At 44.6% G+C, this 13,169-nt stretch overlaps 1 long non-coding RNA gene and 1 pseudogene across 1 annotated transcript; both read right to left on the bottom strand.

Moving 5' to 3' along the window:
- Positions 1-779: 779 nt before the first annotated feature.
- On the bottom strand, positions 780-11,423 carry LOC139437622 (uncharacterized). Its single transcript, XR_011647493.1, has 3 exons — positions 11,188-11,423; positions 8,340-8,412; positions 780-970 (listed from the first exon to the last, which is right to left on the bottom strand). It is a non-coding gene; the product is annotated as an uncharacterized lncRNA (long non-coding RNA).
- Positions 9,270-10,752, bottom strand: LOC101447744 (occludin-like; annotated as a pseudogene).
- Positions 11,424-13,169: the final 1,746 nt, after the last annotated feature.

Below are 13,169 nucleotides of genomic sequence, written 5' to 3'. Positions count from 1 at the left end.
TTGGAAAATGATCCAGTCTCATATATAAAAAAGTATATACTTAAATGTTTAAACTGTACACTAAAGATAAGTTTAAAGATTATTATTAAAGATATTCAGAAAAACAAACTGTGTAAGTGCTGTGAAAGTGCACAGTTCTAAAAGTTGGGAGGATGATCACAATTAACTTTCAAGCTCTATGTGCAGTATTATAAGCTAATTTTACTTTACCTAAAAAGAAAGTGAATTTTTTGAAAACCACACTGAGTTTATGGTCACCATTGGAAATAATAATGTCATGTTTTATCCCATAGCCTTCTATTTCCAGACAAACCAGCCTTCATATAGCTGAAATATTAGGAAGCTCTCAACCAGCACAGTACCCACAATTGTTGAAAGAACAACAGCTATGGCTCCTGTGTGTAGTTTTCCACATAACAGTACTAAATACACCAGACAGAAATGTTGCAGAAAAGCACCAGGTTTAATACCTTATAAAACATAAATGGAACATGAGCATTCCCGTAAGATACAACTCAAGTTGAAATTGAATGATAAATGTTATTGGATAGTCGTTATAATGAAAAAGTCTAGTTGGTTAAAAAACAACATAAAAGATAAAAATATTTTGTTTTAAACCATAAAAGATAAAAAGTATTTTAAAATGTGCAACAAAATTCTAGCCACTAAGTTTAAACTTTGATTTAAAAAAGTAATTATACATATACAATCTTTACACTTTATGTATTTGTTATTTTTACATGAGTGTTATTAGTAGGGCAATGGAAAACAAGAAGAGGTACTCTTTCAACCATTTATACACAGAAAAAATCAATGGGGGAGGGGTGGTAGAATGCTAAAGTAGCAGCTAAAACAGGAAAGGACAAGGACTTTATTAGTGGAGCCAATGAACAGACTTCACCACACCTGCAAGCTAGGAAACAAGCAGTTTTCACTTCAAGACATCAGTGCAGGGACCCAGTGTCCTTATCTGAAAAGAATGGTAAATAATAGATTTCAGGAGTATTGCCAGGAGGGCGAATGCATTTAGGTGTTAATAGGACATCTGTCCAGGGTGTGAAAGGTCATTGCACAGTTCATGCCGGGGCTTCTTTAAAGTTATAAACCTCCAACGGTTTTTAGTTCTTAACACAAGTGTTACAGCAGAGAAAGGTCAGGTGTACATGATACTGAAGGCCAGGATGTGAGAAGCTGAGAAAGATTTATTAACAACCAGCTGAGCTCAGCAGACTCCTGTCCTAATAAAAAGCCAAGCCCTGAATAGGATTTTTGGGTCCCTTTATTAGGGGAGGTAGGAGTGGGGAGTCAAACGGTGCTTATATGCAAAAGGATCATTTTTGTTACTTTCTTAGAGTTTCAAGTGTTTTATCTGAGTACCAGACAGGTCTTGCATTAACATATATCCCTCACATTCCAGGTAAACTTGAATTAACATATATCCTCCAGGTAAGCTTGAATTAACACATATCCCCCACATTCCAGGCAAGCTTGAATTAATACATATAGTTTGCATCCTCCCTGAATATCCAAAGCCTGTAGAGCTTATACCCTTCAATTGGCTTTCCAGGAAGAAGGCATACTTGGATGTAGAATAAGTTTGAATTTATGCACAGGCCATATTACTTCCCCCTTTTGATGCCTGCTTAAGGTTATTGAGCTTTGGCATCACTATTGTCAGAGTCTCTCTGGACTGACTGATATGTATATAGAGCCATGAGATGGGCAGCTGTCTGCGTTTTTGCTATACTATTTATTAGGGTGCATATCCTGTTTACAATGAAAGGGAGGAGAGAAGGAAGTATGATACATCCTCCTATAAGGAAAACAATTATTCCCACTAGAAGCTTGAAATTGTCTGCTATTGACTGCCAGTTTCCAAAGGGATTACTTAAATCTCATCCATTCCAGGTCTGCATTGGAACATGAGCAATTTTTACCATTTTGCTTATAATTTCATCGATAACCTTTCCAGTGCTGTCTAGTTCAAGGCAGCAATTAGAGAGATTGAATTTTCCACAAACTTCCCCTTCAGCTGCCAGGAGATAGTCTAGGGCAAGAAGGTTTTGATAGATAGCATTTCTGAATTTAGTTTGCTGTTGGGCTAGTAGAGCATGGGCAGTTTCATTAGTTATTATTTCTACCATGGCTTGTAAGCAGATGATTCGGTTTAGCATATAGATAGGGGTTCGATAACCCCACGTGCCATCCTCTGCCCAAGTTGCTGGCCCATAGTACTGGATTATACGCTCAGGGGGCCATTCTTCACCTCCCCAGGTAATGACAGCCCTTTTTGATATACTGGTTGCCTCAGCTCTTACCCTTCTGCTAAGGGAATGAGGAAGAAGGACCTTTATTGTACCGGGCATACAAGTATCACACCTATTTCAGGAAAGTTCTTGGAAGTGACTTTTCCACAAATCCAGTACAGACTGTTAGGGGCAATAAAGGGGCCCTTTGCGGTGGAGTTCCACACTGTGATTAATTTGGGGAAAATGTGATTTATGAGAATGAGGTCAGATTCATTCCATGTTTCCCAAGTCTCTGTTGTATTGGTGCTGTAATTTTGCAATTTTCCTTGCGTACATGTTAGGTTTCTAACAGATATAAAGGAGTTTAGACAGGCCCTTGAAGTACAGTATTTTCCTATGACATTAGTTTGCAAGGGCCACATACTATCTCGGGGGGCAGCTGGAAGGACAGTTTCATTATATGGTTGGCCGTAATTGTATTCTCTAGTTTCCCAGGGCCATTGGTCTCCCATACTAGTACCTCCACATACATAGCACAAAAAGACATTTAAGGCTGCCCCTAGTACTTCAGCTAGGTTTATAAAGAGGTTTTTTTGCTGCTTGTGGAATGGAAAAGGACTTCTCCATTTTTTCATACAAGGAGTATAACAGAGTGGGCTTTACTTGTGAGTGGCTGTTCCCAATACCAACCCAGCTGTAGGCTCCTGGGTCTATTCCTTTACCGCCAATGTGGAGGCCCATTTGGACTCCCTGAGTCTGCCAGGGTTCAGGGTTTGGGATGGTGAAGTTTAAGGGGTTACACTGACCACGTGGACAGTTAGTCGGGGCCTTTGCTTTGGTGGGGATGGCTGTTTGTTTAGTTGTGCCTGTGTTCCAGGTGGCCCAGGTGACCCAGGACCAGTAGGGGCAGTAGTATGTGCCTATGTACTTGCACCAGAAGCCCCCTCCTCGGGCTGCACTTTTCATTTCTGGAGCGCACATACACTTATTGTTATGAGTATATTTCTGCTCCCAGCTGAGCCCTCCACATTTGGTGTTCCATGGTATCCTGGAGTCTATAACTTGACATGCGTCAAATAGGAGCGACACTCATTGGTTCCGGCTAGTGATTGGGGTGGAGTTAAGTAGCTCCCCGTTTTGATTAAATGCTCTTATTTCCCTGTTATGGGAGACTGTTGGGGGCTTGAAGTCATAACAGGTTATTCGGCCGGATATGTTACACTCTAGGAGATTCTCTGAAACTGGCAGGTAGTTATATGGCCCTTGCAGGTGTAATGGCCATGATATATTAATGTGGTATTGACATGGGCCCCTGGTCGCACTTCTTGGATATATGGCTTACACTCTGTGGTGCCGACCTGGGACCAGGGGAGGTGCCGACCTGGGATCAGGGCTAGGAGTAGGGAAAATAACCAAAGCGGCATTGTAATTGGGATTAAACCAGATTTCTACTCTTCGGTTATGGGTAGACCAATCAGCTTCTGGGGTGTGACTGGAGCAGAGCTCAGTGTTCCATCCTCAACCTTCAGCCATGCATGGACCAGTCAGCTTCTGGGGTGTGACTGGAGCAGGGCTTGGTGTTTTGTTCTTTCACAAGATGAGTTTGGTTGAGTTGTGGGTATCTGGAATAAAGGTCCAGGACCCTGAGGCAGCTCACTTGACCCAACTATGGTGTATCCACAGGATGATTTCAGCTACTTTAACTGCACTGGGGTGGATAAAATGACAAGATAGGGTCCTCGCCATCGAGGGATTAGTGGAGCTGATTTCCATCTTTGACCCAGACTGCATCTCCCAGCTTGTACAGGTGTATGGAGCTGCGTAAGTTAATGGGGCTAGGGTGAAGGTAATGAGTTCGGCTTTTTGTGCTGAGGTGTTACTCAGGAGGCGCTGGGCCTCCACTGTGGTTTCAGAGGTTCCTACAGTGTATCCCGCTTGCCAGTCACTGCCCTGAATAAAGCTACTCCCATCCATGAATAACTCCATGTCGGGATTTGGTAGTGGCTGGTCTTGGAGGTCCGGCTGGCTGGAATACACTTCTTGCAATGTTTCCAGGCAGTTATGGGTTGGAATTCCCAGTTTGATGGGTCGCAGGGTAGCAGGATTTAGGGTTTTTTAAATAAGTTCCAGTTAGGCAGATGGATTTTCACATGATAGGGTTTGATATTTAACCAGGTAGCTGTTTGTAAGCCGTTGTGTTCCTTTGGCTTCTAAGATAGCAATTACTGCATGCAGACCCTGAACAATTATAGGCTGCCCAAAAGTTAAGTTTATGGCTTCTAGTGTTAGCAGTGCTGCAGCTGCTACAGTTTGCAGGCATGAGGGCCATCCCTGGGCTACAATGTCCAGCTGTTTGGATAGATGGGCTACAGGTCTTTGCCAGGAACCCAGGTATTGAGTGAGTACTCCTACTGCTATGCTTTGGTGATTATGGACATATAGGTAGAACAGATTACTGAGATCTGAAAGCCCGAGGCTCGGTGCTTCCATCAAAGCCTGCTTGAGAGTGCTGAAAGCATTTTTTTCTGTGGGCTTTCCCAGAGCAGGGGATCACGATCCTCCGCCTTTTTGGCTTCATACAAAGGGCACGTGAGGGCCCCAAAATTGGGGGTCCAAATGCCGCAGATTCCAGACGCTCTGAGGAATTCTCACAACTTAGGGTGAGTGCTGGGTTCAGGGAGGCTACAGATTGCCTCCTTTCTTTCAAGTCCCAATTCATGGAGTCCCTGTGCTAGATATTTGACCTGAGATAGGCAGATAAGGGCTTTTTTCTTGGACACCCGATACCCCTTTTGTTGCAGATGTTTTAAGAGGTCATGGGTTCCGCTAGCACAGTCTTGGTAGGAGGGCCTTCTGAGGATGAGGTCATCTATATATTGGAGGAGAAAACAATTATGGCTTTCTGGTTTAAAGGATTTAAGATCACTGGCCAGGGCTTGTCTGAAAATACTGGGCACATTTTTAAATCCCTGAGGGAGATGTGTCCAGGTTAGCTGTTGGGTTTTCGCCAGATCTCAGATTGTCCCACATAAAGTTGAAAATCGGTTGACTCCAGGGCACTGTTCGAATGCAAAAGAAAGTGTCTTTAAGATCCAGGCATGAAAAGTAGATTGCTGATGAGGGTATCAAGCTGAGGAGAGTGTAAGGACTGAGGACCGCCGGGTGTAGGGTTATTATCGCTGAGTTTACTGCTCGCAAGTCCTGGACCGGGTGGTAATCCCCATCAGCCTTTTTAACTGGGAGGAGTGGGGTATTCCATGGAGACTGGCATGGCGTTAGTATGCCTTCATTCAGCAATCTCTGAATATGTAGCCGGATTTTTCTTGCTCTTCATGTGGAACTGGATGTTGCTTTATGCTCATTGGGCTGGCTGTGGGCTTTATTTCAACAATAATTGGAGGAATGTTGTGTGCCATCCCCAGTGGGATGCCTTTTGCCCACACTTTAGGTACATCTTCGAAGGGGAGCTGTGTGGCTGTAGATTGGCCAGCTTTGCTGAGGCAGAACAGTCTCCATCCCTCCTGCAGAGGGAGTGTTTGCTCTCTTTTCAGAGGGTTTGGTGGTCCTGGTGTTATATGGATTGCCCCATGGCGTTAAAGGTAATTTGAGCCTGTAGTTTAGACAGCAGGTCCTGACCCAGAAGGGGACAGGGCATTCTGGGAGGTACAGGAACTCGTGAGTGACTTCTTTACCCCAATGTTACACGTCCTGGCTTGGAGGAAGGGCCACTGGGTGCTTTTACCAGTTGCCCCTATGATAGTGCCTTGTCTTTTTGATAATGGCCTTGGTTATTACAGAGTGTTGAACCCCAGTGTTGACCATCATATGTATGGTGCGGCCCCCAATTTGGACCCCAACCATAGGCTCTGTGTGGCTGAGAGAATAGGAGCCTGATCTGTCCTAATAATCTCCATCAGAGTCCTTTATTCTTGCAAGTCTGATGAGCTGACTTGCAGGTTTTCTTTCTGAATTTTTGTGAACCCAGGGTTTAGTTTGTGATGTTCTGCTTGCTCTCCTGGCTAATACTTTGGCCACTTTTTTGGGGGCAACGGGGTGGGTGGCCTGTTGGGGCACTCCTGTTTCCAGTGCCCCTCCTCCGTGCAGTACGTGCACTCATTTCACCCTAGGGGTGGGCCCCTTCCCCTCCTTGGGGCAGGGGTTTCCCAGTTTACTTTACTTGACACAGAATTGCTTCTTTTGACTATTGCTGCTGGAAGAAGGTCTGCTTTCTTTTCCATTTTCTGGCTTTCCTCCCTCCTGGTTTCTATATCACAGTTGACATAAAACTTGGTGGCTCCCTCCGTGAGCTGGGAAATATTCATACCAGTGAACCCATCTAACTTCTGTAATTTTCTTCAGATGCCAGCCTGTGATTGGGCAATGAATGCTGCATTGACCATTGTTTGGTTTTTGGGAGCATCTGGGTTAAAATGGGTGAATACATGAAATCCTTGCACAGTCTCTCATAGAAGTGAGCCAGATTTTCATTGAGAGTCTGTAGGACTTGGGTGGTTTTCACCATGTTTACTGCTTTTTGACTCCCAGCTCTGAACCCTTCAACTAAGGCCCTATGGAAAGTTTCTGGTTGGTTAAGTCCTGTTGTGTCATTGGGATCCCATTGGGATCCTCATCTGGGAACTGTGTGCAGGCATATTGGTCACTGTCCAGGGTTCCCTTAGGTGGGTGCTCTTTGAGCCAGTTAGAGCCCCTTGTGTGACTCATGTTCTCTCCTCAAAGTTGAGTAAGGTCATGATGAGTTGTTTACAATCAGCCCAGGTGGGTTTGTGGGTCTGTATGATGGACTGGAAGAGGTCCATCATGGCCTGAGGCTTCTCCGAGTATGGTGGGGTGGTTCTTCCAGTTAAAGAGGTTGGTGGAGTGAAGAGTTGGTACATGAATGCTCGGTTTCCTCCTTGAATCTGGCCATCTGCATCATAGTAAATTGGAGCTTGGGCTTCATGGAGAGGTAATTTGTAGGGCAGCCTTCTCCCTGCTCCACCTGTCTTTGGGGCTCCCCTGGTCTGAGTTGTCATCTTTCAGGGACTCCTTCCTGACTGATGGTTGGCATGACACTGCTGGGGGCAAATGGCTGCGGGGGCACACTTCCCAGTGGGAATGGTGACAAAGACAGCTGTGGAGGCTGCGGGGATGCACTGCTCAGGGAAATTGAATCATCCCCATTCCTCAGCACTGGCGTGGTAGGAGCTATTGCATAAAGGGACAGGAGGTCATTTTCATCTGGCCTTCTAGAATGGGTGGGTTGGCACTGGGTTTGGGACTCACTTCATCTGGACCCTTTCCACGGTGCTTGTTTGGCCTGGTTCCTGGGACAGCACTTCTGGGCTTTTATTTGTATCAGGCAAGTCTTGGCTTCTTTAGTCATACATTTCCCTAATCAGGGTGGACTATGACTCACAGCATCCTGCCAGGCATTGATATAGAGGAACTGGTCAGCATGCCCTGGTTTTCCACATACTACGTCATAGACTTTACAGATGATCCAGGGGTCAAAGATGCCCTCCTGGGGCCAGCCCATGCCAAAATTTGGCCACTCTAATTCACAAAGCATTCTAAGCTTTCCTGGCTGGAATTTTATGCTGTATACATCTCCATGGAATGCTCAGGGAAAGTTTTTCAGCATGCAACCTAACGGGGTCCTACTTTGTGTGTTTTCCCATGTTTCCACCCTGACACTGCACAACACTCACTCAGCCTTTTGCTTCATCCATCTCTGGCTGCGCCCCTTGTGGGAGCTTATGGCACCTCTTAGCCTTAACAGGTCAGTGCAAGCCCCTGACTCAGAAGAGTGTCCCTTTGGAGGGAGACCATCCAGACTGCCCTTCACCAGATGAAGTCACCATGGAACTGTGGATCGGGACTCCGCACTCATCCCACAGAAGTGTATCTCTGCTTCTCACTCAGTCTCCACAATCACAGGCACACAACCACCCTCTTTCCTTTCTCGGACCTAGAGAAATCGGCTTCCTCCCTTCTGAGGAGTACTGGGTCTTCTTTGGGAGTTGATCAGGCTTCCCTCCTTGTTTTTCAGAATTAGGCTTTTCCTGCACTATGCCCCCAGGAGGATCTTACCTGTCTGGCATGCGGAAATTCTTGTTTCATTCTCAGGGTCTCTTTCAAACCCTCCAATGCATCCATGAGGACTCTGGAAGAGTCAAAAACCTCTTTCAGGACTAAGGAGAGTCCAGGGGCGCCCAGGGCTGGGGCTCACCCAGGCCCTTCCAGCCTTCTCAGAGACATCCAGGAGGGGCAATCAACTGTTGCCGCCTCTGGCCTTCTCAGGGTATCCTGGACAAGCCCCCAGGGATGTTGTAGTAGAGAAAAATCAGGTGTACATGGTATTGAAGGCCAGGATGCGAGCAGCTGAGAAGAAAGATTTGTTAACAGCTGGTTGGCCTCGGCAGACTGCTATTCCAATAAACAATGAAGCCCCAAATAGGATTTTTGGGTCCCTTTTATACAGAGGAGGTAGGAATGGGGAGTCAAATGGTGCTTTTATGCAAAAGGACATTTTTTTGTTGGTTTCTTAGAGTTTCAAGTGTTTTATCTGAGTACAAGATAGGTCTTGCATTAACATATATGCCCCACATTCCAGGTAAGCTTGAAATAACACATACCCCCCACATTCCAAGGAAGCTTGAATTAACACATATAGTTTGCATCCTCCCTGAATATCCAAAGCCTATAGAGCTTTCTGGGACCTAGGCATACTTGGATATAGAATAAGTTTGAATTTATGCATAGGCCATATTACAAGAACCAATGTTTAATGCATAAAATCCTTAATTGTTCATCCCATTGTTATCAAAAGCTATTTATGAAAGACTTCAATACTGACATTAAGCTGATGATATTAAAGCTACGAAAATCTCTAATTGTCACAATGATGCGACCTCCCTGTTGGGGTCCAAATCATTTGCCTTCTGAGAACACTGCAGAGATGTCAGGTGGATGCATCTCATCTCTCAAACAATGTGGTATCTCCCTTGTTTTCTATCCATCTTAATCTTCAACCGTCTTCTCAAGGTGTGACAATTTACTCTTCCACTGCTTGCAAAACTTCTTTTTCTTTTGAAATCTGCAGATCCCTTAACTTGCCTGAGTCTATTGTATTCAGCTGCAGCTCTGCATCTTCACTTTCTTCTGTATAGTCACCCAGGTCTTTATCCAGAGAGTTCTTTATAGATCACACCAAGTTCTGCTTCTAAGTTCCCGTATTCTTGCAGGCCAGTGGCAACATTTCTCTTCAGAGGGGTCTTTGCTGACCTGAAGGGGTAGGTGGAGAGTCCCTGGCCCAGGCCTCCTCCAGCTCATCGTATGCTCATCTGTCGTGTAGTCCATTTCACTGTGGTCTTGCTCTGTCCTCTTTGAGTTTCCTGCTATTCCCTCCATGGGAGTCCTTTTCCAAGGTGCCTCGTAGTTACCACTGGTGCTGTAACGAGGCTGCCTGAGGGCATCCACGAGTGGAGTCACTTCAGGCACCAGTGTTGATTTACAGGAAGAATCCGGGTATGACTGACCGTCATTCACGTTACCATTGGGAGGTTTGCCATGGAACTGTCAACTCTCTTCACAAAGTCAGATGGTGGGAGCATGTCGTGTGAGTCTGCAGAAACGTTTTAACCTACTATTCGACATAGGGTGGTTTTTGTCCCATGAAATATTTCACTTGTCTTACTGGTTCATCTTTCTTTGAGTTTTCACAGCAAAGAAAATTGTTAAAGCAAAAGTCACAATATTCATGAGACCCTATGCAATGGCAATGGCCTCTTGGGGATCCACCACACAGAAGTGATGCAAATACTGATCCACGTAGAGTCCAGTAGCTGCAGGTGTAGAAAAGTGTTTGCAGAGAGCATAAATCTGAGAACTAAACATAGATCCAGAAGCCTGGGCTGTTGGGTTGACTCTCATTATATACAACATTGTGGCAATAAACACCAGAATGCCCAGGACAGCACTCACTATTATCACACTCAAGTAATAACTTCTTGTTCTGGATACTTCCGATCTTATAATGCTGGTAACAAATATCACTGATCCTACAACGAGACAAAAGGCAGCCATAGCCAGTAGGAAGCCCTCTGCCACTCTCAGAGCTCCGTAGCTTCTCCCATAGTCATAACCATAGCCATACCACTTCCACAGCCACCAAAGCCATTTGCTCCATATGACTAGACTGAGCCACCTCCCATAAAGCAGTGCCATAGGCTCTGTCCCAGACAAGTGTGGAGGCAACGTGGGTAAGTATGGCAGTGCATATCATGAAAATGAGCATCTACAGAATCCAAATCACTCCTAGAGGGGAAGTCCACTTGTAGATGTGAAGAATTGCATTTTCTGGGCAGAAAGAAAATGCTGGCTGAAATAGCATTGGTTGAATGTGCATCTCTCCATCACATATGTCTTTGCTTGGTGCATAATGACTTGTTCTGAATTCATCAGGTCGGTAAGGAGGTGGACTTTCAAATGGCCTCAATGGCATGGCAGATGTCAAGGGTCACATGAAGTTAGGATGAGCAACTCCTTAGAGCTCCCAAGACAAGCCAATCTGGAAAGCTGCCTCTGCACCACCCCAGCCTGAGTCATTTCCCACATGGGCAGTTTGCCCAGGGAGCCCTAGGGCTGGTCTAAGGAGGATGGGGCTTCTTCTCATGGCCTACTGCCTAATCTGGGACACAAGGGTCTCAGATTTGTCTTCCATCCCAAAGGAGCCTTCCAGCCTTAAAATACAGAAGCCATTTTCCCCCTCAACCACCTCTCCCTACATACTTCTTCCAGCACGGGCAACATGCCCACTGCTGGTGGGTGGGGCTGGCCCTTCCTGGAGGTCCCTGAATAGATGACCTGGCCCAGAGCAGGTCCTGACTTGAGCACTCGCTGGACCCCGTGACCCCGGGCAGGGTTTGCCCACACTCACCAAGCAGGGACTGCCCAGAGGCAAAGCAGCCGACCTGGCCATTGCCTTTTCGTCGAGGATGAGAATCCCAATAATGGACTTCTTATTGATGGCAGGCCCCTTCAGTACATTTCTTATAATGTGATAAGCAGAATGTTCTCTGGTCTCTCCTACCACAAATACTCAGCTGGAGGGTTTTCTGGCCTTACATTAATCTCTCTGCTCTCGTGTACCTACTTGTTGAACCCTTCAGGCCTCCTTCACTCTATCCATGAAAGTTCTGGAATTCTTACCTCACTTAGTGTGGCCATGGCTTTATCCAAGATTCTAAGAGCTATCCAGGTTGTATGTCAGCCCTGCCTCCCAGGATTGACTCCACCAGACCCTTCCACCCTGGGCGAATCCACACTATGTTCCTTACAGGAACCGATAGTATTGCCGGTCTGGGTTGCCTGCTCTGCCTTGGTCAGCACGATTCTCCAAAAGCACAGAGGGTTCGTTTACTAACAGAAGACCCATATAGCCTAGGCTTGGGCCAAGCAACCCACTTTACAGGAGAAGAAATGCAGCGATGGGCACAGAAACATGATAGCCAAGTGAGACTACCTTGTCGTCCAAAAGCTGCTAACCTAAGAGAAGGTCAGTATGCCCTCTTGAAGGTATAGCAAGCAGAATAAAAGGAATAATAAATATCTGAGGAAGGAAATCAATAACATAGAAAAGAGATAAACAGAAAATAAAAACAAAAGTTGATAAACCACTAGTTAGCTGGGCCAAAAAAAGAAGAGAGAAGACAGTAATAACAAAATCAGGATGAAACAAAGGTCACTACTACCAACTGTATAGAAATGAAAAAGACATGAGAGGACATTTTGAATAACTTTATGCCAACATATTAGACAATGGAGATGAAATCGGCAAATTCTTAGAGAGATAAAAGTGATCAAAGCTGACAAGTAAATTAATTCAATTGGTAATTGAAACCTTCCCACAAAGAAAAGTCCAGATGCAATTGGCTTCTCTGATGAAGTTCATAAAATATTTCAAGAAGAAATATACCAATCCAACACAAAGGTTTTGTGTAATAGAGTGGGGACACCTCCCAACTCATTCTCTGGGGCCAGTATAACCCTGGCACCTTGCCAGACAGAGACAAAATGTGAAAGGAAAGCTATAGATTCACATTCCTCATAAATATGGATGAAAAAAAACTTTAAAATGTGTTACTGGGAGCCGAAATGGCTCAGTGGTTGAGTGATAGCTTCTCATATATGAGGTTCCAGGTTCAATCCCCTGGAACCTCAAAATAAAAAAAGAGGAAAAAAAAATTCAAAGGTATTAGCAAACCATCCCAAAAACATGTAAAAAGAATTATATACCAGGATCAAGTGAGATTTATCCTAGATGTGCAGAGCTGGTTTAACACTGAATACCAGTTACTGTAATGTACTGTATTAAGACAGTAAAAGACAATACAAAGAGAGAGCTCTATAGATGCAGATAAACCATTTGACAAAGCTCAGCAATGATTAAAAAAAAAACTCAAGAAATCAGGAATAGAAAGAAACTTCCTAAACTTGCTAAAGGACACCTGTGGGGAACCAGTAGCTAGTATCATACCTACTGAAAAAATGGAATGTTTTCTTCATCATATTGGAAACTAAACAAGGATGTTCTCTCTTACCACGTCAACTCAATATGATATTGGAGGTTCTACTCAGTGAAATGAGACTAGAAGGAGTAACAGAAGGCATACATATTGGAAAGGAAGAAATAAAACTTTCCCAACTTGTGGTACATATGATTGTTTATGTAAAAAATCTCAGGAACTCTAAAAACAGAAAAACAAAAAACTTCTAGAACTAAAAAGTGACTTTACCATAATACAAGGTCAATACACAAAATTCAGTTGTATTCCTATATGTGATAAATGAACAGTTGGAAAACAAAAATACCACACACTTAACCAAGCAAATGGGAAGAGACAGAAACCCTGTCTTCCT

This window comes from Dasypus novemcinctus, chromosome 26 (assembly GCF_030445035.2).
Source record: "Dasypus novemcinctus isolate mDasNov1 chromosome 26, mDasNov1.1.hap2, whole genome shotgun sequence".
Taxonomy (NCBI): Eukaryota; Metazoa; Chordata; class Mammalia; order Cingulata; family Dasypodidae; genus Dasypus; species Dasypus novemcinctus.
The sequence above is the reverse complement of the archived record's forward strand: the minus strand, read 5'-3'. Positions and strand labels throughout refer to the sequence as shown.